Source organism: Suncus etruscus, chromosome 5 (genome assembly GCF_024139225.1).
Source record: "Suncus etruscus isolate mSunEtr1 chromosome 5, mSunEtr1.pri.cur, whole genome shotgun sequence".
NCBI lineage: Eukaryota > Metazoa > Chordata > Mammalia > Eulipotyphla > Soricidae > Suncus > Suncus etruscus.
In genome coordinates, this window is record NC_064852.1 from 46,562,925 (window position 1) to 46,590,518 (window position 27,594).

Genomic DNA, 27,594 nt, shown 5'->3' on the forward strand with positions numbered 1-27,594 from the left:
AAGACTTTTATCCAAAAAGTCTGCATCACTCATAATGATACCTTTCCATGTTCATTTGTTTAGAAACTTCTCCCTCCTGTTGGCAAGACTCCTAGTCTAGGCTACCTTTTTAATCACATGGATGTTGTGAAAATTATATTCACAAGTGGAGGTAGAGAGGAAAGTTTGATTGAACTATAAATCCTCAGCACACAATTTATTGAAGCTTAGCAAAAATATATTAAACATTTGTGATCTGGAGTTTCATTAATCTCTGGAATTACACTGCTTGCATATCAGTTAAGTGCTGTGTTCCCTATCTTGACCCAAATGAAGGCATTATTTATGAAAGACCTTTTTGATGTCTTCAGTGTTTTCACCTCAAGGTAGCTGTTGATCTGAATTTGTGATCCTGAATTTATCTCATCTCAGATACCTTTATTGTATAGCTTTTTTAAAATTGTAAACATAAATATACTTCAGATTGCTTTCAGTCCTAATCTTGTGGTTCTATTCACCAGAGATAAGTAGCCATTTTTTATTTTATTTTTCTGTAGGTTGTCAGTGGGTGTGAATTACTCCGTTAGTTTTGCTGTCTGGATCATTTGAGAAAGATGACTATAAAAGTAGGAGGAAGATTAAAAGAAGGGGGAGAAAAAAAAGAGAGAAGCAGCACTTGTGGTAATATTGGTTCTTGGTTCCTTTAGGGATGCAAGTCTTAGAATAATTAGTTCATAAGCCAGTTAAGAAGCACCCAATTTAGGTCCCTAAAGAAAGCAGGCAAGGGGAATTGCTACATCTGTTTCCCCCAAATTTCAGAATCAAAGAATGGGGTAGCTGTCAGGGCCTTTGGCAACTGGGTGAGCTGGAAATTCCCGAGTCTTGAGTCAGAATTCAATGTCTTGAAGAGCAGCACAGAAATTTCTCCAGCTTGAGGCAAAGGATATCATATCTTTGGGAAAAGATCATATCTAAAAACTGAATGAAATGCTATTAATGATGAAAATATCATTTTTAAAGATATCTCAGGTAAGAAAAGTCTACAAATGCAGAGAATCTTAGAGTCTAAGATATACAAATAGGATGTGATGAAGCTAAAAGTAAAAGATGTGAAGCTAGAAGTAAAAGATGTGAAGAAGTAAAAGGAAATCACATTTTCTTTTAAATATTTGCATTTTTTACTTTAAAATATTTTTTGTTTATTAATATCTTTATTTAGCACCACGCTTACAAACATGTTTGTAGTTGGGTTTCAGTCATAAAAAATACACCCCCTCTTTACCAGTGCAACCTTCCCACCACCAATGACCCCCATGTCTCTCTTCCCCCACCCTCTGCCTGACAGGCATTCTGTTTCTCTCACTCACTACCATTATCATGATAGTTGTTGGTATGGTTATTTTTTAACTGCACTCATCACTCTTTGTGGTAAGTTTCATATCATAGGCTGGCCCTTTCAAACCTTATTTCTATTGGCTCTGGGTATTATTATCATAATCACATTCTTCCTTCATGAAATATTGATTGACTATATTAATTGATATAGCTTGTGGGAAAAAGTAATGAACAAAAATACAGTCCCTGCTCTGTAGGGCATATAATATAGTGAGGAGTTAAGAAGAAGAAAGGGGTAGGGGAAATGAAGAAACCAGATTCTGAAACTGGACATGGAAGTTGAAAGGAGCAGAATAGGGTGGGTGTGAGGGGGGAACCTTTCCAACATTTCTTCCCTGAGGCAAAACTACTTTCCTTTGTTGATTCTGATTTGGAAGCTGAATATTACTGTTTTTATCATAGGCTTATGAAATAGTTATGACTAAATGAGAACTTGGCACATGATGTGCTTTATTATAACAATTCTGTTAAACCCCAAATTCATCATATTTCTAGTACATGAGATTCAGATTTTTTTTTAGAAAGATACACACATACAAAAAGACACACAAGATTGTAAGCCACCAAACTCTTTATTGCTTTTAAGGTATTTGTGGGCATAGAAAATGATTCCTTTGGGACTAGGAACACCACATAAATGTAGAATTGTTTTACTGCCCCTGCAGTTCAGATCGCCAGAGAGTACTCCTCTGAAATGAAAGCAGGCTTGCTTGGGAATAGATTTGAATTTATGAGAGAAGTTGAAGTTATACCAGCAATTCCAGTCTTTCATGGCATATGAAGTGAAAAGGGAAAAACGTTGGTATGAGGAGGCAAAGAAATGCATTAGCTTTGCATTAGCCAAACCTGAACATGTGCCAGGACTCACATGGAGCAAAAACAGTGCATCTGTATGGTTGATTATTAGCTACCAGCTCCAAGATCAAGATCTTGGGCAGGCCTTCCCAGTGGTAAAACAGATAAGTTTAAGAATATGTTCAATTTAATTGGCAGAATGGCAAATGGTTGAAGAAAGCAGACATTTTGGTGGAGACTGTGGTGATGGAAGGGTATATGTATGAAACCCTAATATCAGCACTATTGTAAACACTGGTGCTTAATATAGAATATACTTTTTTGTCCCCCAATTCACAATACAGACCAGGCAAAGGGCCTGTGTTGAGGTGTAGATGGGGTGCATTTACTATACCTCCTCTTTCTATACAGTCAATGTAAAGAACACAGCCTATGGTAAGAATTGGGAGGCCTTATCTTTTCTTTTTTTATTTTTTAATATATATTAATATATATAAAATATATTATATATATTATATATATAAAAAAATATATATATATAAAATCCTTCATCAGTGCAACCTTCCCATGACCAATATCCCAAGTATCTTTCTTCCCCACCCCACACTGGCCTATCCTCTAGACATATACATAGAATTCTACATAGAATATACTTTTAAAGAGTACATTAAAATGATAAAGAAATACCTTAATAATTATAAATAATTATAAACTTCCCAGTTATTTTGGAATCATGGAATATATTCATAACAAGCATCCATTCTTCAAAGCAGGTTGTTTATAGTTAGTTAGCTGAATTTTCTTAAGATGCCTTCCAATTTGCCATTGTAAACAGTGTTCTAAATGTCATTTAACTTAAAAGGATAATATTTAGTGAGAATACATTTTCATATATATATATATATATAATTTTTTTCAAACTATTTAGAGAAAAGTTTAAAAGTACTATTCTTTTGTTTTGTTTTGTTTTGTTTTTGGGCCATACCCAGTGATGCTCAGGTGTTACTCCTGGCTCAGAAATCGCTCCTGACTTGGGGTACCATATGGGACGCCGGGGGATCAAAACACAGGGTCTCCTAGTCTAGTGTGGGCAAGGCAGATGCCTTACTGCTTGCACCACCATATATATATATATGTTGCTTTTTCATGCTCAGGGGTTACTCCTGGCTATGAGTTCAGAAATCACTCCTGGCTTGGGGGACCATATGGGATGCTGGGGAATCAAAACGCCATCCATCCTAGGCTAGTGCAGGCAAGACAGATGCCCTACCACTTGCACCACTGCTCTGGCCCTTAGAGCCGATATTTTTTAATATAAATTATTTTATTTAAAGACCATGCATACAAGTCTGATATAGTTGATATGATACAATTGTTTTCAGATAAGTGGAAAGTAATTTATTAAAAACAAAAAACAAAGAAATAGTACTGCAACAAAAAATTTGTGAAAATTATTGTCTCTCACAATAATGTCATTAAGTCATTGTCAGAAGGTTTAGTAAGTTCTTGCTGCCAATTGATCATTCTATTACTTTTTTTGTTTCTGGAAATTAGGTGGCTTTCGATTGCCATCTAAATTGATATGTTCCTATTAATATGACAATATTTAAAAAGAGTGGAGTTGTTGCGTGGCCACATATGTGACTGTGTAGTCCAGGAATTCTAACCACTATTGCTGATACTGTGTTTTTTGTGGGGCATGGTTTCAGCTTCCAGGGCTTTAGAACTTTACAGAGACAGGGAGAGGGTGGCTACAATCACTCTAAAAATGTCCTGAAATTTTTCTTAGATTGGTGTCTCTGTAGAACAGGGCCATTGGCCCAGCCATGATTGTGGGTGATGGGTGCAGCTGTCATGGCTTCAGTAGGGTAGGAACTTGGCCTGCCTCTCCTCCTGAAATTTCCACTTTCAGCTGCATGGCTGGAGTTCTCATACTTTTTCATGGCTTGACTGACATCTCTTTTGAGAATGATTTGAGTCTATGGAACTGACCAAATGCAGACATGGTATTTAATAAAAAAAAAAAATGCAGACATGGCAACTGCCTAGAACTGATATTTTAAAATCTTTTTAGGAGACCCCTTACTTATTTCTTTTTTTTTTTTCATATTTTTTTTTATTTTAATTATGACAACAAAGATGTAAAGAAGAGGACAGGGTAAAGTTACAGTGGAAGCCCAATCACCCATAAACAGCATTCTCGGTAGTCCCATCGATGATGTCCCAGCCTTGAACTTTCAGCCAGAGAGCATTTAGAAAAACAAAACTGAACCCATGTACAGTACAATTACTTGTCCCTCAGATCCCCAGTTGTAGTACATACTATTTCTTAGCAGCACACAATATAATCTATAGACATTATACTTATGTAGCTCCTTAAACATTGAGGGCAAAGCACATTTCTCTAGTTCCATGTACATACTACCTAGTTTAAGTTAACCTCAAAAGTTTTAGTGGCTTGTTTTTCTTAAGGGTTGGAGTCAAGGGAACATAGTAAAAAATGGTATTCAAGTGGCATTTGTTTGCATAGGCCCACCAAAACATAAGGGACATGGAAAGACAAATTATGGTCTAAATACAAGGAGACCCTAACCCTGAAGTTTCCTGGCACAGGATTGACTCTAGGCTCCAGGCAAATTAGTTTGTTCAATTCAAGTCATCCTCTGTAGTGGCAATACACCTCCATTCCTCACATAGTCTCTGTTGTTGGTATCATGCTTCTGTATTAAAGATCCTGGAGTCTGCATGTCCCATATTGCAGTCAGGATGGTGCATAGCATCCTCTCGTTTCACCTCCCACTTAAGGGGCACTAGAGAGAACCATGTCCTGTAGAGCAGGTCATTGTTGCTATCAAGTCTTCTCGGTGGAAACGGAAGTCTCTTTATAAGAGGTCGATGTCAGACCCTTGGTAGTGTCTTTCCTGGTAGAGGACTGCTTCCCGCTGTTGTTCTAAAAGACCTTGGATGTTTCGTAGATAGCTTGCCTGGTTCCGGCGTGTATGGAGGATGCCCATTCTTCTGAAGCCTGTGCCAGTTCATTATATCAATGTTCAGGGTGTAAGGTACATTGTACTGAGATTTATTAGATAAGAACTTATCTGTATGTATTTTTTTTCCCATTTTAATGTGTCTATGCAAACAAGGATCAATGCCATGGGGCATTATTGGTGCATCTAAAGGCAATAGGGACAAGACCAGAAATTTCCATGACATAGTTCAATCATAGGCATCAAACTGAGGGACAGTTCCACCAACAATCCTTACTTAACAGCTTACAAAGAAAAGATAAGATGAAAAGTGAATAGAAACATCATGGTAGAAGAATATATACAGAGTTACATCAGTTAAAGAAAATACCCATAAAATATTCGAAAGATATGTGTTCAATTTGTGTCCTTCTAAATAGTTCTGGGATTTGTTAGATATACTGTATGTCTTAGATTAGAGATAAGAACTATGTGTTACTGAAGTTAAAGAAGGGTAAATCGGGGGTACTGAAGGTTGGAAGGAGCAAATGTTCGCGCGGGGGCGCTAGCCCCCGCGCAGTTTGCAAAATGTAGACTGGTATGAGATTACCAGTGACAAACTGATATAGCTGAGCCCCTCTCTGCCACCCACCAGATCCAGCTCCACCCCCTAAGCCCAACCCTAGGCCAGTGTCCCGGTCCGGCCTGGGGGTGGGGAAAAACCCAGAGTGCCCCGTCAGCTCCTCCCAGAAACCCACCTGGAGATCCGGAGGAATGGGGGAGAGGGAGGTCGTGTGACCCAATTGCGGACCCCCCTGACCCTGGACTGGACTTAAAGGCCGCTGGCCCATGAGGGGTCTGCCAGCTGGCCGTCCACGCCGGCTAAAATCTTGCTCCGGGAAGGGAGAGAGACCTCCCAAGCCCGAAGTTCAGGGACTGGAGCCCCCCCCCCCCCCCCCCCCCCCGGCCAGTGTCCCGGTCCGGCCTGGGGGTGGGGAAAACCCCCCCCCTTACTTATTTCTATCTTATTCTGTTCTTCCATCTTATCCTCCCCCCCCCCCCCAGAACTCATGTGTTGGATGAGATATATCTTTTTATGAGTTTTCAGAATAACATATCCATATATATACATTCATATATATACATGTATATCCAGATAATGGCCACTTGTTTAGTATCTGTGCCTTTCTGGAAAGTCAGCTTTCTGAAAGTTAAATTCAGAATTCCCAGCACTTCCCATAGATTTTAAACATATAATTGGGATTCTACTTGTGCATTTTGACGACATAGTAATTTTTTAAATTCTGTATTTAAACACCATGATTACGAGGTTGTTTGTAATAGAGTTGGGGTTCCCCCCTCACTTACAAAATTGTTTATGATTGGGTTTCAGTCATGCAATATATAATACCCTTCATCAGTGCACATTTCCTGCCACCAGTGTCCCTACCTTCCTCCCTGACCTCTCCCCTGTCTATCTCTTGGGCAGACATTTTTCTTTTCTTTCTTTTTCTCTCTATTGTCCTTTTAGACACTCTGGTTTGCAATATTGTTATTGAAGAGACATCATTCTACTGTGGCAAAAGAGAAATGATTTAGAGAAAGAAGAATAGAAGTATATGTCATTCATTTTGAGAATATTGAAAATATAGTATGGTAATAATATCCAGAGGCAAAAGAGATTAGGGCCTGGTGGTTCATTCTATGGTAGAAAGCTTGTCACAATAGCAGAGTAGAAACCACTATGACAATAGTTGGAAATAATCACTCTGGACAAGGTCTGGGTACTGAAAAGAGATAAAGTGATATGCATGGTACCTCTGCATTAATAATAATGCAAACTACAGTGTCTAAAAGAAAAAAGGGAGTGAGAGTGTGTGTGTTTATGTGTGTGTGAGAGAGAGAGAGAGAAAGAGGGAGAGGTAAAATATCTACACCATAGGCAGGCAGGGGGGAGGATGGGAGGGAAACATTGGTGGTGGGAAATGTGAGAAATGTGCATTGGTAAAGGGTGTTGAACATTGTACAAATGAAACTCAATCATGAACAACATTCTAACCATGGCATTTAAATAAAGCAATTAATAAAAAAAAACCCACAAAGATCACATTAAAACAATATTCAAAGACAATAGAGATGAAGGCCAGGATGACCTTAATGAGTACATTTTATTAAGATTTATATCTTATTCTGAAATTCTTAGGGTTTTTTTTTAATTTCCTAGTTCCGAGGAGACTTGAGCAAGAAGAACAATATATTGATTCCAGTGTTCTTGTATGCATATAACATGAGACAGTGTTAGGTCAGAAATAATACTTACCTTGGAGCTTTTCCTACCTGGGTGTATGCAAAATTTCTGTTAGTATTTTATGTAACATAATATAGACAGTGCTTTTCAAGACATCTTACTTTCAGTCTGTAATAACCTCTTCTTGCCCTGACTTAAGGAAAGAATGAATGTGCTTTGGGAAGGCCTTACAGTCATAGGGCTACTTTAGTATCCAGAAAAGCTATGACTTCATGAGCTTCTCAGGCAGAGCCCTTGTGAGGGCTTCACTTTCTCAAAATGACAGTGCATCCACCAATTGGCACTTTTATATCACCATGGTTGCTTTTCCCTATTGCAGCTGCAGGATTTGATTGCAGTAACTGCTGAGACATTCTGTGAAGTACGTGAATGGAAAACTATTGTCAGTAGGATGCAGGGAATTGACACAGGCAGAAGGATATGAGATCTTCTGATTCTGTAAAAATAAAATAAACAAACTTGCTAAAATAAAGCAAAACTTGCTCTTGCTGACTTGCAGTCTTTATGAAAAAAGGATTCTGTTGTGAATGTATATGCAAATTTCAGAATGCATTGAGAATTAGTTAATAGATAGCTGCTTGATTAAAATTATTTATTTATTTATTTTTTGGTTTTTGGGCCACACTCGGTGACGCTCAAGGGTTACTCCTGGCTATGCGCTCAGAAGTCGCTCCTGGCTTGGGGACCATATGGGACACCGGGGGATTGAACCGCGGTCCATCCTAGGCTGGTGCTGGCAAGGCAGACACCTTACCTCTAGCGCCACCATGCCGGCCCCTAAAATTATTTTTTTAAACCAGCCTTTGTGCAAGGGGACTAGTGCTATAAGTACAAAATTATAACTGATGAAGGAAAGAGGAGTGATTTATTTTTGCTTTCTGTATGGGCTGCAGACAATTCAACATCTTTTGATCTAAATATGTTTTATTTAGATGTTTTCAAAGAATGCACTTTCCTTTATGTTGACTGACCAATTAGTAGAGAATGACCTTGTGTGGTTAAAGTGCTCTGAATCTCAAAATGGTCTGAGCCTCAGGGATAGGAAATATTAAGATAGCATGAAGGTAAGGCATTTGCCTTGCATGCAGAAGGTCGGTGGTTTGAATCCTGCCATCCCATATGGTCCCGAGCCTGTTAGGAGCGACTTCTAAGCATCTTGAAAGCTGATTTTCTTTTCCTCAGAAAGCTTGTAGTAGATTCATGAGGCAAAGAATGTTAAGTAAATCATTAAGGTCATGCAGTTAGTATAGAGAGCAAAATCAGGATTGAATCCATTTGTGTGTGTGTGTGTGTGTGTGTGTGTGTGTGTGTGTGTGTGTGTGTGTGTGTGACAAATCTCAGAAGCTGTTACTGTTTTCTTTGAAAGGACTCCAGTAGCTTGTCACTTTCAGATAAAGGGTGAGAGTTTATGTGTAATGATATTATTCAATGAAATAACTTCTTCCCTAGAGACTTCTAATCTTTGCCCCAGATTTATTTAAGGGCAAATCTGGCCTTATGTATATGCACAAAAATGATATCTGTTATAATGCTTATATTTCAAAAATATGTAGTCATTTTAGTGTCTTCCATTAGCAAATGGCTGGTTTTTTATTCTATTTTTTATTATTTTTGTATACATATTTGTTAATGTAATTGAAGTACCTAGAACCAACCTTAGCTTAGGAGATGTTTAGGAAAACATCTTGGGAAATATTTGTTATATTTGGGATGCAAGAGTGCAATAATTATAAATACTTTTTATATATTTTAATCTTCATTTATCCAGCTTTATATTAATGGACATGTGATTTGCTTCCTTTTTTCTTTCACAACCAAAAATACATGCAGCCAAAAATAAATCTATGCATATTTTTGCAATTTTTTAAATTTTATATTCCTTAATAATATCTTTATTTAAGCTCCATGATTACAAACATGTTTGTAGTTTATTTCAGTCATAAAAAAGAGCACCCACCTTTACCAGTGCCACATTCCCACCACCAAAGCCTCCATCTCACCCCTCCCCACCCCTGCCTGTATTCAAAACACATTCTATTTCTATCACTCACTACCATTGTCATGATAGTGTTAGTGTAGTTATTTCTCTAACTGCACTCACCACTCTTTGTGGTAAGCTTCATATCGTGGGCCAGTACTTAGAACCTTCATCTCTATTGCGTCTGGATATTATTACCATTCTGTCTTCTATTTTCTTAAATCTCACAGATGAGTGAGACTATTCTGTGTCTGTCTCTCTCCCTCTGACTTATTTCACTCAGCAGAATACTTTCCATGTCTATACATGTCCAGAAAAATTTCATGACTTCATTTTTCTGATAGCTATATAGCTATATAGTATTCCATTGTGTATATGTACCACAGTTTCTTTAGCCACTCTTCCTGTGTAGGGTGTCTGGGTTATTTCAAGATTCTGGCTATTGTAATTAGTGCTGCATGCAAAAGGCATGAATCAGATCACTGATTCAATCCTCATCTGCATTTACTCTATTGGAGAGGCTTTCCAGTGAGGTTTTCAATTCGACTACCAAGTTTTTCAGTCCTATTATTTCAGTTTGGAGTTATTCATTTCTATTTTTATATCCTCTTGATTCTTGTTTATAAGAAAGCTCAATCTATGCTTTCTTTGAGTTCTATGAGGATCTTTAATATTTCTTCTCTAAACTCCTTATCTGAGAGGCTTAATAGGTGGTTGGCACTCTTCAGGTTATCAGAGCTGCCATCTTCATTCTTTATGCATGGTGCTGGCCTGTTTTGTTTCCCCATTGTCATGCTGGTAGTTGATGTTTCTACCTGTTGTGCTGGGCTTCATTGGTCAGGAGATGTGTCTGGCTGTGGAGTGAAATGGAGAAGTGGGCTCCTTTGGCTCCATCCATTGTGGGCAGGCCAGCTCACCTCTTTTCACATGGCTTCTGCAGTTGCTTCTGGGTGGGGTTGGGCCAAAACAGGCAGTAGCAGTTCTTGGGCAACAGTGCAGTTGTAAAGAGTGGATGGACATCAGGCTCCACCCTTTGTGGGCAGGGTCAGTTCACCTCTATTCATGTGTTTATACAGTAGCTTCTGGGCAGTGTTGGTCCCCAAACTGGCAGCTTCAGGTCTTGAGCAGCAGCCACAAGTCTTGGGCAGCAGCCACGTTGGAAAGTGTGGATGGGGATTAGCTCATAAACTTTTTAAAAACACAACATCTGACTCCTAGATTCCTGTTAGTGAGGATGCTACAGTAGTTTCTAGAAGTTTCCACCAATGCAGCCACAGTCGCCCAGAGCCCTTTCACATCACCTATTTTTGCACTTTAAAAATGTTTCAATTTTACAATAGCAAATTCCTGGAAATAGGACTGCTGAGTCAAAGGAACACATTATTTTTAACTTTCTGGAGAAAATTTGGCATATGTATAAACAACCCTCTCATTGCAGTGACAGCATGTAAGTGATCTTTTGTCACCTTAACCTGGGTCATATCCTGGGTTTTTATTCTTTCAGTGTCCAGAACTTGAGTGATTTTATGCTCAGGAAATTGGAACAATGGAGCATGGTATAGTTTTCTTTGGCTTGGAAGAGTATGTATTATGATATTATAAAATGAAATAAGTTTTTTGTTTTTCTTTTATTATTATTATTGTTTAGTCACTGTGAAATTACAAAGTTGTTCATGAATGAGTTTTAGGCATACAGTGTTTCAACACTGATTCCTTCACCAGCATCCACTTCTCTCCACCAATGCCCCCTTCCACCTCATTTGCCTCACATCCACCAATCTGCTTCTACAGCAGATGCTAATACATTTTTTTCGTGTACTGTTGCTGATAGCATTTTAAATTAACACTTTACCACCTTTCAGTACTGTCTCTTCCTCTGGTAGAACACTACTCTAAAAGACATTGACCTCTTCCCTGGACCTCTTTCCTATTTTTGAGCCCCCTCAAGTGGCTAAATACCAGTTCTCATGTTTTTGTTTCCAAGTCTTTAGGTATTCATTATTATTATATGTTTCTTTATATCTGATACATCAGAGAGAATTCTGTGTCAGATTTCCACTTACTTACTTTACTCAACCTGATGTTCTCAAGATCCTTCCATATACCAGCAAATTTCATAACTCTTTTTTTTTTCTTAATGTCATGTAACATTCAATTAAGTAGATGCTTCATAGTTTCTTTATCCAATAAACTATTCTTGAGCAGTTTGGTTGTTTCCAGATTTGGGCTGTTGTGAGAAGTCTGCAAGGAACATAGAATAACAAATGAATTTTTTCAATTTGGTTTTTAGGCCCCTGGGGTATATTCCAATGAGTAGAATTGCTGTGTCAATCAAATGAAAGCACAATTACTAAATTTATTTTGAATGTCCATACTGTTTTCTAGGAAGGCTAGACCAGTCAACATTCCAACCAGCAGTGAATGAGAATTCCATTCTCCCAGCATCCATGCTAGAACTGGCTGTTTTTGTTCTTTTGATTTGAGCCAGTCTTTGGTGGGAGATGATTGTTGTTTTGATTTGCATCTCCCTGATGATTGGTGATGGAGAGCATTTTTCTTGTGCCTTTTGACCATCATCTGTATTTCTTCTTTGAGGCAGTTACTGTTCACCTCTTTTCTCCATTGTCTGATAAGTTGGATTTCTTCTTGTGAAGTTCTTCCAGTAATATTATATATATGTATATATATATAATGTTAACTCCTTTGATATTAGTGCTGAAATAAATAATTTCTCCTATTTTATAGCCTGTTTTTGTATTATTCCCATCATTTCCTTTGATGCACAGCAGTGTCAATTTAGTATAATCCCATTTGTTTATCTTTGCATCCACTTGCTTAGTACAGTGGTGTTTCATTCTTGAAGATGCCTTTAGCTTTAATGTCACAGACAATTCTGCCCATATTTTCTTCTATGTACCTTATAGATTCATGCCTGATATTAAGGCATAGCACTAGAAGGAAATCTGAGTTGTTCTTACCCATTTTTTTTTTTGCATGTTATTGACCAGTTTTCCTAGCACTATTTGTTGAGGAGGTATTCCTGGCTCCATTTCATATTTTTGCTCCTTTATCAAAGAGTAACTGATTATTTAAATCAAGGTATGTTTTAGATATTCAGCTCTTTTCCATTGATCTGAAGGTATGTCTTTTTCCCAATACCATTTTGCTTTAATTACTACCACTTTTTAGGGCAGTTTGAAATTGAGAAAGTTATTTCTCCTATCTTTTGTTTCCTAAGGAATTCATTGGCTATTCAGCTGGAAGGGGAGTATTTATCGTTTCATATGTATTTCATGAGTATTTGATCAATTTTTTGAAAAATATTATAGGTATTCTTATATAAACCACATTCAATCTGTACAGTGTTTTGGAAAGTATTGCTATTTTGATGATATGAATTCTCCCAATTCATGAGCAGGGGAGCTGTTTTTATTTCTTTGTGTCCTCCTTTATTACTTGGAATTGCATTTTGCAGCTTCCTTTGTATAGGTTATTTATCTATTTAAGCTAATTCTGAAGTGCTTGCTTTTCTGAGGCACAATTGTGAATGAACTTTTTACAAAATATTTCTCTTTTTTATTATTTGCATAGAGGAAAACCATGTACTTTTGCATATTAATTTTGTAGTCTGTCACTGCAAATTTATTGTTTTTAAGAGCTTTTTACATATAGTAATTTGGATTTTCTAAATAAAGTATAATGTCATCCACAAATAGTGAGAGTTTGACTTCCTTTTTCTGTTTGTCTGCCCTTAATATCTTTGTCTTGCTTAATTGCTATGCAAGTACTATATTGAATAGAACTGGGCAATCTTATGTGCCTTAACTTATAGGGAAGGCTTTTAGTTTTAGCTTGGGCTATAATATTTGCTGTGGGCTTGTGGTAAATGACTTTGACTATGTTGATGAAAGTTCCTTCAATTCCCTTTTTTTGTGAGTTTTAAAAAAATGTATCATAAATGAGTACTAGATCTTGTCAAATGCTTTCTCTATATTTATAGATATGATCATATGATTTTCTTTTCTTTTCTTTTTTTGTTTGTTTTTTGGGCCACCTCCATTTGATGCTCAGGGGTTACTCCTGGCTAAGCGCTCAGAAATTGCCCCTGGCTTGGAGGGACCATATGGGACGCCGGGGGACCGAACCACGGTCCTTTCTTGGCTGACGCTTGCAAGGCAGACACTTACCCCTAGCGCCACCTCGCCGGCCCCTGATTTTATTTTCTTTCATTGATATGGTGTATTATATTTATTTACTTGCATATGTCAAACCGCCCTTATAGCTGCAGAATGAATTTTATTTGATCATGTTATATAATCTTTTTGATGAGTTGTTAGATTCTATTTATTAGTATTTTACTTAGGATCTTTGACTTTGTGTTTATCAAGAATATTGAACTGTTATTATCTTTCTTTGTAGTGTTTGTCTAATTTTGATACCAGGGTGATGGTTACTTTGTAGAAACTGAAAGTTTTTCTGTTTTTTTCAGAGGGAGCCTAATAAGAATTGACAATAGTTTTTCTTTAAAAGTATCAAAGAACTCACCAGTAAATCTATCAGGACCTGAGAAATTGTATTTGGGAAGACTTTTGATTACCACTTTAATATCTTCAAAAATGATAGTTTTTTTTTTCAGGTATTCCACATCATTTTAGTTTAAACTTAGGAAGTTATAAGTGTCTAAGAATTTGTCAATTTCTTCTGTGTTCTCTTATTTTGTGGAATGACAATTTTCAGAGTAATCACTGATGATCCTTTGAATTTTTGTGCTATCTGTAGACATATCCCTCCTTATTATTTCTGGTATTGGAGTTCGCTTGCTCTTTCTATGTAAGTATTAGTTGTGGTTCATTGAACTTCATTATTTTTTTCAAAGAACCAACTCTTGCCTCCATTAGATTTTTGGATTAATTATAAGTCTCAAGTTTATTAATTTATTTCATTTATTAGTTTTTCCTGCTACCTGCTTTTTGCTCCTTTGTTTTGTAATTTTTCAATTTTTTTTAGCTGGTAGTCAAGTTTTTAAGGTGAACCCTTTTTTCCTTCCTGATATATGATTGCAGAGCTGAGAATTTTCTTCTTAACACTGCTTTTGTCATGTCCCACAAATTCTGATAGCTCGTGTTCTCATTCCATCTTTCCATTAATCTTTTATTTTTCTCTCTGATTTCCTCTCTGAACCATTGGTTGTTCAGTAGTGAGCTTTTGAATTTCAAGATTGAGAGTTTTTTCTCCATTTCTCTTTGTAATTCATTTTTATTTTCAGTATATCATGGTCTGAGAAGATAGTTGATTTGTGAAGGTTTGTTTTGTTAACCAGCATGTGGTCTATGTTGGAGAATTAGACCATGTGCATTGGAGAAGAATCAGCTTTTTGAGATAAAATATCTACTAAACCTTTCTCGGGGCGGCCAGGTGGCGCTAGAGGTAAGATGTCTGCCTTGCAAGCGCTAGCCAAGGAAGTTCGATCCCCTGGAGACCCATATGGTCCCCCTAAGCCAGGGGCAATTTCTGAGCGCTTAGCCAGGGCTTAGCCAGGAGTAACCCCTGAGCATCAAACGGGTGTGGCCCGAAAAACAAAAAACAAAAAAAATACCTACTAAACCTTTCTTTTTCATTTATTCCTTAAATCCAGTATATTCTTGCTGATTTTTAATTTGGTTGATCTATCAAACATGACAGAGCAATGTTGAAGTCTTCAACTACAACTGTGTTGCTAATGATGCCTTCCTTCAAGTCTATTAGCAGTTGTTTTAAGTATTTTGCTGGTCTCCAAAGCATCTATATATGTTTATAAGTGTAATTTCTTCCTGATATCCATGCCCCTTGATTTATTAAGAAATGACTTTTTCTGTCTCCTGTAATGTTTTTGCACCTGATGTATAATATCACCTGATATTAGTAAGTCCACCTCAGTCTTTTTGAGGGAGTTGTTTGCTTGAAGTATTTTGTCTTCCAACTTTTGGTCTGTGTTAGCTCTGATTATTCAAATATTTTTGTATGCATGTTGGGTATATAATTGCATAAGCTATCCTGCTATTGTGCCTCTTAACAGATGCCCATTGATATAGATAGAGATTGTCAGGGAGTTTTATGCCATGTTTCTGAAGGAATTTGTCATGTTTGGGGAATTTTTCTCTTTTTTTTTTAATTTTTAATTTTATTTTATTTAAACACCTTGATTACATACATGATTGTGTTTGGGGGGGGGAATTTTTCTTATCATAAGTAGCCCAATTAGTTCTTCTTGCAAAGATAGTTTGAATCTGTAAAATTTCTATGAAGTTTCTATTGAGTCTATGAAGAAAAAGAAAACAATTTCTTCACAGATATTGTTTACCTTTAAAGTTGTGTCTTGTTCTTTTAAATCTGGATTAGAGTCTGGCAGGTTAATGTATTCCTTGTGAGGTACTCCTTTATTTTGTTGTTGTTTGTTTCTTTGTTGTTTTTTTGTTTTTGCTTTTCGGTCACACCCAGTGGTACTCAGTGGTTACTCCTCACTCTACGCTCAGAAATTGCTCCTGGCAGACTTGGGGGACCATATGGGATGCTGGAATTTGAACCCCCATCCTTCTGCATGCAAGACAAATGTCCTACCTCCATGCTATCCCTCTGGCCCCGAGGTGCTCCTTTTGTTAATTTTTTGAAATCTATACCCCATCAATATCTTTGGATCCAAAGGATTTTATTTGGTAAATCTGTGACAAATATAAAAAACACTCCTTTTTGTGATTGTTTTCTTGGATCATCCTGCTTTAACTATTATATACTTTTTTATTATGATTAGAATATGTTTTAATGTATTTTTATTTGGTTCTCTTCTAGCTGATACCCTTCCCTTTTGGCCTCCTGGATCTGTGACCAGGCATTCTCCCAGAAGCTTTGGGGACTTCTTAGTAATGGATTCTTTGACTATTGCTTCGTCATTAGGATTGTCTTCCTGACCCCCTAGATTTATCCCAAAGGTCTCTTGTCAGCTATTTATTTATATTGAGACCCTTTTTTCAATATTCTGCTGCTGTTGTCTAGATGTTTCCTGTACTTCAGCTTGGAATTTATTGTTTCTGTATCAAGTAGCAATTACTCTGTTGGTGAGTCTTTCCAGTGAGTTTTTCATTTTACCTACAAAGTTTTTCAGTGCTCTCATTTCTGTTTTTAGTTTTCCCATTTACACTCTTATAATCTTTTGTTTTATAGGCTGTTAATTCCATTTTTCTTTGAGTTCCTTAAACATTCTCAATATTTTCTCTTTAATGTCATTAACAGAGATATTATATAGATGCTTCTTGCTGGTTGAGTCTTCAAGGCTACCATCTTCACTAAGCATTGTTTTCCCATTGTGACTTTTGAAATATGGAGGTGTTTCTTGTGTGTTGTTGGGGGACTTGGTGCCTAGAGTTAGGATGAATTTGTATGCTAATGATGAGATTTGAAGAGATGAAATGATGTGCAGCCACATAGTACATTTCTTCACCTCTAGTAGCCTTCCCCTTCATTGAGGTCCTGAATTTGAGAGTCACAGACAGTGTCCAGACACTATAGTATCTCAGTTACTTAGGACCAGGGCTGGGTAAAGCCAAGCCAGGATGACTAACAGCCATAGTCACTTTTACCTTCTACTTTACAGGGATCTAGTATTTAACTCAAGTTATAGTCTCTCTGCCATCTGCACTCTTGTTCAAATGTGTAGACTTGGTCTCAAGTCCTTGGCAAGTTTGTACCTAGAAAAGAATGTCTAGAATTAATTGCACATCATTAGCATGTGAAATCTGACCACCTGCAGAGAGGAAAGTGTGGATGCTACTTTCCATTCCTTTTCCTTTGTCACAAAAAATTATTTTATTGAAACAATTGTGATATACAGAGTCCTTCATAGTTTAATTTTAGATATACAGTGAGTCAGGGCCATTCCCATGACCAGTGTCAACCTCCCTCCACCAAGGTACCCAGAGTACATCCTATACCACCACCCTTTGCCCCCTGGCCTACCAGTATAAGAGGCCCCTTTAAGTTTAGATGGTTAAAGTTGAGGTTGTCATAGTCACTTTTATGATAATCTTGAGTCTCACTCTTGGTCCTGAACCTTACCAATGGTCAGATTCAGTGATGGTGCTAGAGCCCATTCTGTTGTTTCACTGAGTGTTGATGATTTGTTTACACATGTACTGCTCGGGGTTGAACTCCTAACCTGATGCTCACATCTTTAAGTGACGCTTGCTAAGTTATACACATTGAATAAACATCGTTGTATGCCAGAAATTATATATTCTGTCATGGCTCTAGAGTTCTTAGAGAACAAAACACATATTATTGTCAGTAGGAATCCAAGTCATACTATCACACTGCAAAGTAGACTTTTCCAATCACTGACTGCATTTTTAAGTTAAATATAAATTTAATTGTGAACATAATCTGCCATTGTGTGGTGTCACTCCAGGTCTAGTCAGGCATTCAAATAGACACTTATTACATATCCATGTTGGCTTTTAAGGATGCAGAGAATCTGCTCCTGAGCAATCTAGATTCTTGCTACATCAGCAGGTATGGATGGGAAAAATCCACATGGGCCCACTAGATCTTTTGAGCTACAAATATACAGAAAAGAATGCTGACTTAATGCTGCTCCTTTAAATGTGTATGCCATGCAATGGTTAAGGCACTTGCCTTATCTGTGGCCAACACCTATGTCTTATCAGAACCAGATGTAAATCTTGAGCACACACCCCATCCTCCACCAAAAAGAATAAGGGATCTCAGAAACATGCATTTAGTGCATTATTATTATTATTATTATTATATATAATAATAATAATATTAGTATTGATAGTATTTTGTCTTCCAAAGTAATATTTTGTTTCCTCTTATTTATACACAAAACATGTGGAAACCCCTTATAATCCCCATTTCAGAGGAATGATTACCAGAAATTTCAGAACCCAGTGCGAACTCAGTTATTTTCTTCATGAATTTTTTCTTTCAGCAACATACATGGAATCCTTGGTTCATGGCAAGTGTCATAGAAAGTGCCGGTAATTTTGAGCTCAACGATCCAATTTTATGCATAAGCTTGGTCACTAATTCTGCATTAAGTAGCAGAACTAGAATAAACCAGGTTTGCTAAAGTAACTGCAGTAAAAAAATATATTAACCTCAGATCCTACTGAATTATAGTCCTACTATAGGGAAAAATAAAGATCCATTGTCAACTTGCATGCCTAGGAGTTCAGGTTTGGCCCCGGAGGAAAAGGGAGTCTTCTAGGCCCCTCCAATTCCTTGCTTTGGAAGCCTGAGCCAGAGTGGGAGAACAGTTTTTCCCAAGGAACAGTAAAAGCTCTTGGAAGCTTATTAGCACTAGAAAGGAGGCAGTTCAGTTTCCTCTCAGGTGTAGACAAAGGCTCCTGTTGTCCCAGGATGAAGAGCCTTGGTGACTTGATTAGCACACAGGCTGGGCTGTTCAGATTTTCAGATGGAAACCATAAGATACAATCTGTCGCCTCATTAGGTTGACACTGTTCCTGCCCCCTCTTGTACTAATGTCACTGGAGCACTTAATAATGGTAGGTAAGTGGTGTAAGCATACACTGCAGAGGTAACCCAGGGTCAGTGGCAACAGATGCTTCAAGCAGCAATTGTGTTCTCCTTCTCTGCGCTGTTTAAACTAGAACAAGTGAAGCAGGATAATACTGCAGCTGAAATATTTGAGAAGTCAAATCTGCAGAGCCATAACTTTTACTTTCCAATTTAAACTTGTAGTTTTTTACAGTCCAGGAGGAAATGAAACCTATGGGATGTTTGCCAGGGGCTTGCAGAAGAGACTGCATTTATTAGAAGCAGAGAAGGCAGAGTGGGGCCCTTAACTATTCCAAGGTAAATAAAATGGAGAATCTTTGTGAGTTCTTCCTTTTTAGTGAAAGCAAGAAGAATTTATTTTACATCAACTTGAGGTGAAATCAGGTTAAACTATAAGGAGTTACTGAGTAGGCTGTGGAAAAGCTTCATGGAGATACTGTGGTCTAGCTTCCTTAATGTTGTTTTTCAATAGAATAGGGGTCTACCCTAACTTATCCCCTAACTTTTCCAAGTTCTTCCTGAGCTGTCTGATCAACTTCACACAGATGAATAGGAGAAAAAGTACTAATTCTCTATATAGAGAGTTCTTTATATAGAGAATCAACAGTTCTAAATTCTGGAACAAATGGAATAAACCAAGGGTTTCTGAGCTAAGGAATGAGACAGGGGCATGGACCATTATAGTAAGAAGGTGGAGAAACATGACTAAAGCTCGATGATGTATATTTATTTATTTGTGCCTTTACACATAATTTTTAATAAGCACTTACCATTAAAATAAAGACAAGTAGTTCTTTTAATTCAAGCATCCTACCCTATACGTATAGTCACATTTCTGCCCAGCTAATTTGAATTTTCTATGTTCTGCTTTAAACCTATTGGTTTCTTTTTCTTTATCAAGTTTCCCAAGATAGAAGGTCTCTTTACAAGGATCATGAAAGATCTTGGATACTTGGATCCAAGGGCTTTAGATACTTGAATGTCTCAGACCAAAATATTTTCCTCCTGCTGTTCACTGTGATTCCCTAAATCATCTAGCACCTTTTCACTTACAAAGTTAAGAGGTTCAAGTACAGAACTATCAGTAAGGCTACTAGGAATAACAGAGTTGCCCTCGCTGCTGGGTAGCCTTCCTCCTCATGTTCACAAAGCCTCTATGATTTCCTGAGTCCAGTTCAAAAGTTTTACCTTATTGATCTCTGCAAAGAGATGGTGGCTATCACTCACAGCAGTCTGCCTCTTTTTGTGGCCCCCCTCAAGTCCTCTCCCCTTCTTGAAACTTTCTCAGACTACTGTTCTCAAGGGGTCTTCTCCCCAGAATTAATGCAGGTAACTCTTTATAGCTACCTGGTTGGTCTCATGAATATAACGGTTAAATCTTTCTCATTACTTCCTTACATTGTGATTTCCTTACTACTTTACTCAGTGATGGAGATAACTAGGATTTTTTTTTTCATTTAGGGCCACATCTGGTGGGGCTCAGGGATTACTCCTGGCTATGTGCTCAGAAATTACTCCTGGCAGGCTTTGGAGACCATATGGCATACTGGGGATCGAACCTGGGTTGGCTGCATGCAATGCAAATTTCCTACCTGCTGTGCTAGTTCTCTGACTCCTAAAGGGACCTTTTAAAGAAACTTTTACAAATAGATCCTTATACAAAGAAGAACTGTATACGGAACATTGAAATTATTGTTTCCCACATTGAGAAAACAAAAACAAAATAAAAAGTGATTTAGTCTTGTTATAATCTATGCTGTCTAATTATCAAGTAGGATATGCCTTTCCTTGTGCTTTTTTCTCAATGTGAAAATCAGGCTCTTGACTTTGCAATTTCTTGATCAGAACTCAGGAGAAGGCTAGAAAGAATAAACGCATCCCTAATTTACACAGTCATGTGTTGACTTGATACCCAACACGCTCAACTAGTATTTTTATGAAGCAATCTATTTTTCCATATTTTTTCACCTTTTTATTTTGTTTTATTAACTACTTCAGATCTAGGTATCCTGCAGGATGTTCTATATTATGAAGCTCTCCATCCTTGCCACCAGGATATAAGTCTTCTGCTGCCAATCTGATATTGGCATTCATGGCTGAATGAAAATCTCCAGTGGAAGTTCCCAAAATACAAGTACTAACACACAGGCCTATATATCTAGTATCATCTCTATTGTATTTACTAAGCCACAGAGATCCTATATATATATATATATATATATATATATATATATATATATATATATATATATATATAATGTGTGATAACAGTAGGGTTCTGTGGAAGGGAGACAGGAATGCAAATAGTAAGAAAGATAGAAAGCTTCACATATGAGAGCTCTTGGAATCCATTTCTCCAGCTTTACTGAACTATATTTATTTATTTTTATTTTGTTTTCGAAGGGGTCTCACCAGTTGATGCTTCATCCAGCTGTGTAAGCCTGACGTTTCAATTTCAAAGCTCAGGTCCAGTACCATGCTGTTGCTCCAGCTCAGAGGTGTTGGGGGCTATCATGTCTTCTTAGCACTTCCTGGAGGTGATGTTGGGGCTGGGAGTTGGCACCCAACATGCCAGCACACACTCTAGTCTCTTAGATCTTTCTCTACCATGCTCTGGATTTAGATATTTGTCCTGCCATAGAGATAGGTCTCTCATAGAAAGGTTATTTAAGGAGATTATTTACATCTAAATATGGTCCACAGTCTTCAATTCTCTAGGTAATTAAGGGAGTGGTTAAGTTTCTCTTGAAATCCACAGGAAATTGATTGATCTTCACTCAAAAACAATCCACATAGTAGGCTGGCCTGTCATGGAAGATGAGATGGATGCCTGAGGGAAACGTATCTTTCATTCTTTACTTTCTTCCCTGGAATTGGGATTTCTTTGGTGCTGATTTGAAGCTGATTATACTTTCATTTTCAGAAAGTATATAATATGTTCCTCCCAAGGACTGTGTAAAATCAAACTCTATTTTGTAGGTTAAGACTTAAGGGAAGGGGGCCGGAGAGATAGCATGGAGGTAAGGCGTTTGCCTTTCATGCAGAAGGTCATCGGTTCGAATCCCGGCGTCCCATATGGTCCCCCGTGCCTGCCAGGAGCAATTTCTGAGCATGGAGCCAGGAGTAACCCCTGAGCACTGCCGGGTGTGACCCAAAAACCAAAAAAAAAAAAAAAAAAAAAAAAAGACTTAAGGGAAGAAGACAATGATTCATTTTACTATGGGGTCGGCACCTACTCTTTGAGATAGAGTGGGGAGACCAGGATTGTGGGTGAGGCTATATTCAATGCTTACTAGGCTCCTTCAAGAGCTAAAGTGGAGCCTTCCCTTCACATGGTGCTTTCTGCAAAGATGTTCTAGAAGAGTGACTGCTTCCTGCCTAGGAGAGTGCCTTTCTCAGGTGATACAAAGGGGGCAAAGAGTTGAACTGGGGATGAGTATGGGGTTTTCATCCAGAGTCAGGCAACTTAGTTCTTCATTCTCAAGACTTACCATATTTTCTGGCGTATAAGACGACCCCCTAATTTTACAGTTAAAACATAGGTTTAGGCCTATATTCACTGTATAAGACAGAACGTTCCTGTGCTGCAACTGTATGTACCACAGTGAGCCAATCACAACAAGCAAAGGTTCAGAGGTTATACTGTCATAGACGTCCTCTCTGACTCTGGCCAATCTGAGCAGGCTTTTTACAGTGTAGATTCGATACAGAATAATGTCTAATTTGCAAGCATAAAAAACCTGCTTGGATTGGCTGAGTTAGAGAGGCGGTCCAAGCAGCCTTGTGGTGATTGGTGCAGGATCGAGTTGGAAAATTCGTTTTGTGGCAATATTCAGACAATATTTGTTTAGCGGCATATTGAAACATTTTTCGGGATATACTCGGCGTATAAGACGACCCCCAATTTTTGGTTGACTTTTTTTGTTTGTTTCAAAAGTCGTCTTATACTCTGGAAAATACGGTAGATCGGACTCACTCTACTCATCCATGAGGGCAAATACCTCTCCCATAAGTTTATATTTCTAATTTCTTTCAGTCAGTCCTTCTTTTGGGAAAATCTCTGTGCTGCTGGGGTTTTATTTCTCACATTATTTGAAAAGGCATTTTCTCTGACTACTATGTTTATGTGAACAATAAAATTAGTACAAATTGTTAAAGAATAAAATGTTAGCCTGAGGAATTTAAATGAAATACTGTGTTCTGATGCATTTGGGCAAGACTGTGTCATAGTATAGGTTTTTTCTTATTTTCTTGAGTCTTTCCTTGTTCCAGCCAGAACTTTGATGCCTTGATCATGTCATCATTGATCATTGGTGAAGCATCAGTCAAGCAAAACACACTTACCTAAGGAATTTAGTCACAACATAAAACTCCAGTTGCAGATTTACAGTATGCCATTTTCTTTTCAACTTCTGTGGCAAACATTTATTTACTTTGCAGGTAGTAATAAACCGTGCTGTCATGGTACTTTTAGAATGGGAGGCGAACAAGGAAGATGAGAAAATCATGTTAGATAGCGAGAAATATTGAAAAAGGATACGAGTAAGGAGAAGGAAGGGGACTGGAAGATGGTGAATTTATAGATGAGCTGGTCAACGAAGATCTTGGTGAATAACTATTGGTCAGGAGCCTGAGCAAATTAAGAGATTAAGTCAGGTGACTAATGTAGGTAGTGATGCTCTGGTAGTAGAGATAGGAGGTTACATAAAACAGAATAGAATGTGTGAAGGTGCATTGTATACCTCCAGTGTACCTTCAATGTGTGAATAAAATGTGCTTGGTATATCTTCAAGGAGTAGCGAGGAGAGAGAGAACAGAGAGATATCCAAGAGGTTTGGAAAGAAGCAGTGTTCACTTGCTTGTACTGGTCTTGCTGCAGGCTCTGAGTGAGCATTTTTACATGACCCATCATGTAATGAATCTCTTGAAAACCTCGCTGGACGTGTTTGCTGGTTTAACTGCATGGACATGTTGGTCCTGACAGTTCATCAATAAAGGAATTTTAAGGGAATGTGGAAAAGAATTTGGGATTTATATATTTTCTTAGGTTTATCACCAGAGGCTTTCTATTATTTATATGCTGTATTTTAAATGAATACTAGAATAGCTCGAGACTGTCTGCCAATTTATTAGTTGAGTGAAATACATAAATAAGGTAAAAATGCAGCTATATTATAGAAAAATACTTAGAGAAAAATACATCATCTGTTTCTCATTACTTCTTCCCAGAAGCAATTATTGTTTGCACATTCTTGTTATCTTTCTAGAACATGAATACCTCCTTCATAAAAAAATAAAAGCAATGATTGTGACTATTCATTGTTTCACATCTTGGAGCTGTTCCATGTTAGTAGCATGGACTTATCTCCTCCTTAAGTAAATCTTGAGACATTCCTACATTGTTGGGTGGGTGTTGAGATTTTGTATCTCTTCTATAATTACAAATACTGTGATGAAAATTCTGGTAGTTCTTCTGTTTGCACATTTGTTAAATGAATCCCAAGAACATTTCCAAAGTGTTGTTTGGCAGGAAAAGGGGAAGTGTATATCTTAAATTCCAAGAGTTAATTTACACATCATATCAACTCTCTGAGTTATGAAATATTTTTCATTAATACCCTGTGTTTCCATTTGCAGTGTAAGTGAAAAGTGCTGTTTCATTGCAGTTTAATTTGCATTTATTCAGGAAGTTGTGTAGAAGCAGATAATGTTATATTTATCTCAGTGAGAAATGTTTTCTGTCTGATGGTGATGCTTTGAAATTTGTTGTGACGTCTCATATAAACCTTGTGCACAATATTTTATAAATACTCCCCTATGTTTTTTTTTGAATTATATTTAGAAGGAGGATGGTTTTAAACACGTTTTTAGATTAATCTTGCTGGTCAAATTATAACTCTACTGCCTTAAGTTTGTCTTTTCTCAAACCACTTATTTCAGAAGAGAAATTTCCATCATGCAATGACTTTTATTTATCCTTTCAATTTATCCTATCATTGTCAACTGTTGTTTTGATACTTGTATGCTGTGTTGTATAGAAACATGGTGTTTTGTCTTGGTGTGCTAGAAGTATGGGTCATGGCTTTTTGTCTTTGACTTGCATATTGCTGTGTCTGCTTGTTCTTGTTCCAATTGGTGTTTGGTTACTCTTTCATTTTTTATTTCTTATATATTTTTAATCAACTTGCTTTGTTGTTCTAAAACTGTCATTCGAGAGCAATGCAAATGAATTAAATTTTCAAACCCATTCAGCATTTTGTAGTCTAAAATGAGTTTAAAATATCCCCTAGTTTTGATCTGAGTGACAAAAAGTTAGGAGTGTGAGGGAGTGGGATAGTAAAGCCCATAATTCAACTAGGGAAATAAGTAATACCAAATCCTTAAACTCAACCTTTAGTATGGGCACTGGAGAGATAGTACAGTGGGTAGGGCACTGCCTTGCACACAGCTGATCTGGGTTCGATCCCCAGCATCTCATATGATCCATCAAGATTGCCAGTAGTAATTTTTGAGCACAGAGCCAGGAGTAATCCTGAGAGCCACCAGGTGTGACCTAAAACAAAACAAACAAAACAAAACAAAAAAGAAACAAAATACACAACATTTAGGAGGAACAAATGACAAAGAAAACAAAACTGGATAGTTGGTCTTTATATCTGAACTTAATTAGGGAGTGTAGGGGTGTTAGATTAAAGAGGGTCTTTGGAACTCTGATGGAGAGATAGAGCCACTCTGGTGGTAGGTGAGGTATTAGAATAATGTATCCCTGAAACAACTTTATTAGTTTATAATTAATATATTATATACAGCCCCCTAAATAAATTAATAAGAAAGGTAGCTTATACTTATACAAGGAAGGAAACAGACATTCTGAATGAAGATTTCATTCAATCCAAGACAAAGCAGGAAATAAGAAAAGGATGCTCATATTATTTTGTTTTGGTTTGATTTTGTGACCACATCTGGTGGTACAGGATCCTTACTCCAAATTTTGCTTAGGGTCAGTTAATCCTGACAGTACTCATGGGACCATAAATCCATAAATAGTGCTGGGCATCAAACTGGGTTGGGTGTATTCAGGGCAATTACCCTAACTTCTGTATTATATCTCCAATTCTTTATATAAATTTTGTTCCAAGGTGTTTTTGGGATTTTTTTTTTTTACTGCTTTTACTTGAATTCAGGTTAATTTTTTTTTTTTTTTGGTTATTTGCAAACAAAACCACTTGGATTGTACAAAGAATATCTTTGGGACCTGAGTAATAGTACAGTGGATAGGGAGCTTGCCTTACAGATTCAGTCCTCAGCATCCTTCATGGTCCCTGAGCATGAGATGAGCACCGTCAGGAGTAATTCTGTGTGTGTGTATGTGTGTGTGTGTGTATGTGTGTATGTGTGTGTGTATGAGAGAGAGAGTAAAAGAGACATAGAGTTCTCATTTCTTTTTTTTTCAGTTACAAAGTTGTTCTTGATTGAATTTGTCATACAATCAACAACACTCTTCACCAGTGCACATTTACCACCATCAGTGTCCCCAGTTTTCCTCCTACCTTCCCCTCTGCTCATTCTTCGCCTGCATCTGTGGCAGACATTTTTCTTTTCTCTTTTTTCTCTCTCTCTTTTAAATTTTTTATTTAAATATTTCCAGGATATTTTCAGGCTATAAAAGCAATGGACTTATGATCAAGGCAAAGATATTTAGTGGGGATTGGTTGTTCTAGTGGGTATTTCTGTGCTGAAGATGTGAATGGAAGCCACAAGTCTACAGTATAAGGTTTGGGTACACCATTTTGATTATTTGAAAATTTTATGTTCTGATGTCACAAAATGATTTCCTCTCAAATAATCTTATCCTTACTCCAAAATAATAGCAAATGAAATTAAATTGTGCTTGAAAGAAACATTTCAGATAGTTACTGAATCCAGAGATTTTCATCCCATTCGTGTGTGTGTGTGTGTGTGTGTGTGTGTGTGTGTGTGTGTGTGTGTGTGTCCAGGGGTTACTCCTGGCAGTGCTCACTTGGGGGACCATACGGGATGTTAGGGATTAAGCTGGGGTTGGTTCTGTGCAAGGCAAACACTCTCCCTGCTGAGCTATTGCTTCTGCCCCCAATTGTCCTATTTTGAGCGAGTCAAGACAGAATTACCATGAGATGCAGCATACAACACCCACAGAGTTTAATTGTTTTTAAATTGCAATTATAGCTAATTAAATGCTAAAATGTGAACAGCTGCATAAGAATATTTAACAGGTTTCTTGGAGCTATCCCCACTTTGGATATGACTTTTAAAAGATTACTTATGGAAATGCATAGTAAATGGTTGTTTTATAGCACAAAAGAAAGTGAAAAACCAACCTGCAATGAAGTCTAAGTTTTCTCTCTATGCTGCTTAATATATAGGACAATTTAATGTGTGTTTGTGTGTGGGGGCAACAATGGTACATGGTCTAAGTAGGTGCCTAAGAGTTCTAAGAGGACAATGCAGGATGGTTTGAGACCAGTTTTGAGTTGGGAAGGGGAGCTGGTGGTGAAGCAAATTATGTGGCAGTTTTATCTGCTTTCAGACTTAAAGCATGAGCTGGTATATTCCATTCCATATGT

The 27,594-nt window shown here is 37.4% G+C and overlaps 1 protein-coding gene, 1 non-coding gene and 1 pseudogene across 2 annotated transcripts in view; 2 read left to right on the forward strand and 1 right to left on the reverse strand.

Annotated features, from left to right (window-relative positions):
* Positions 1-27,594, forward strand: part of LYPD6B (LY6/PLAUR domain containing 6B) — a 164,763-nt gene that overhangs the window by 34,186 nt on the left and 102,983 nt on the right. The gene's annotated exons all lie outside the window — the stretch shown is intronic.
* On the reverse strand, positions 2,489-2,621 carry LOC126010072 (small nucleolar RNA SNORA51). Its single transcript, XR_007496210.1, has one exon. It is a non-coding gene; the product is annotated as a small nucleolar RNA SNORA51 (small nucleolar RNA).
* Positions 18,481-18,605, forward strand: LOC126009946 (uncharacterized; annotated as a pseudogene).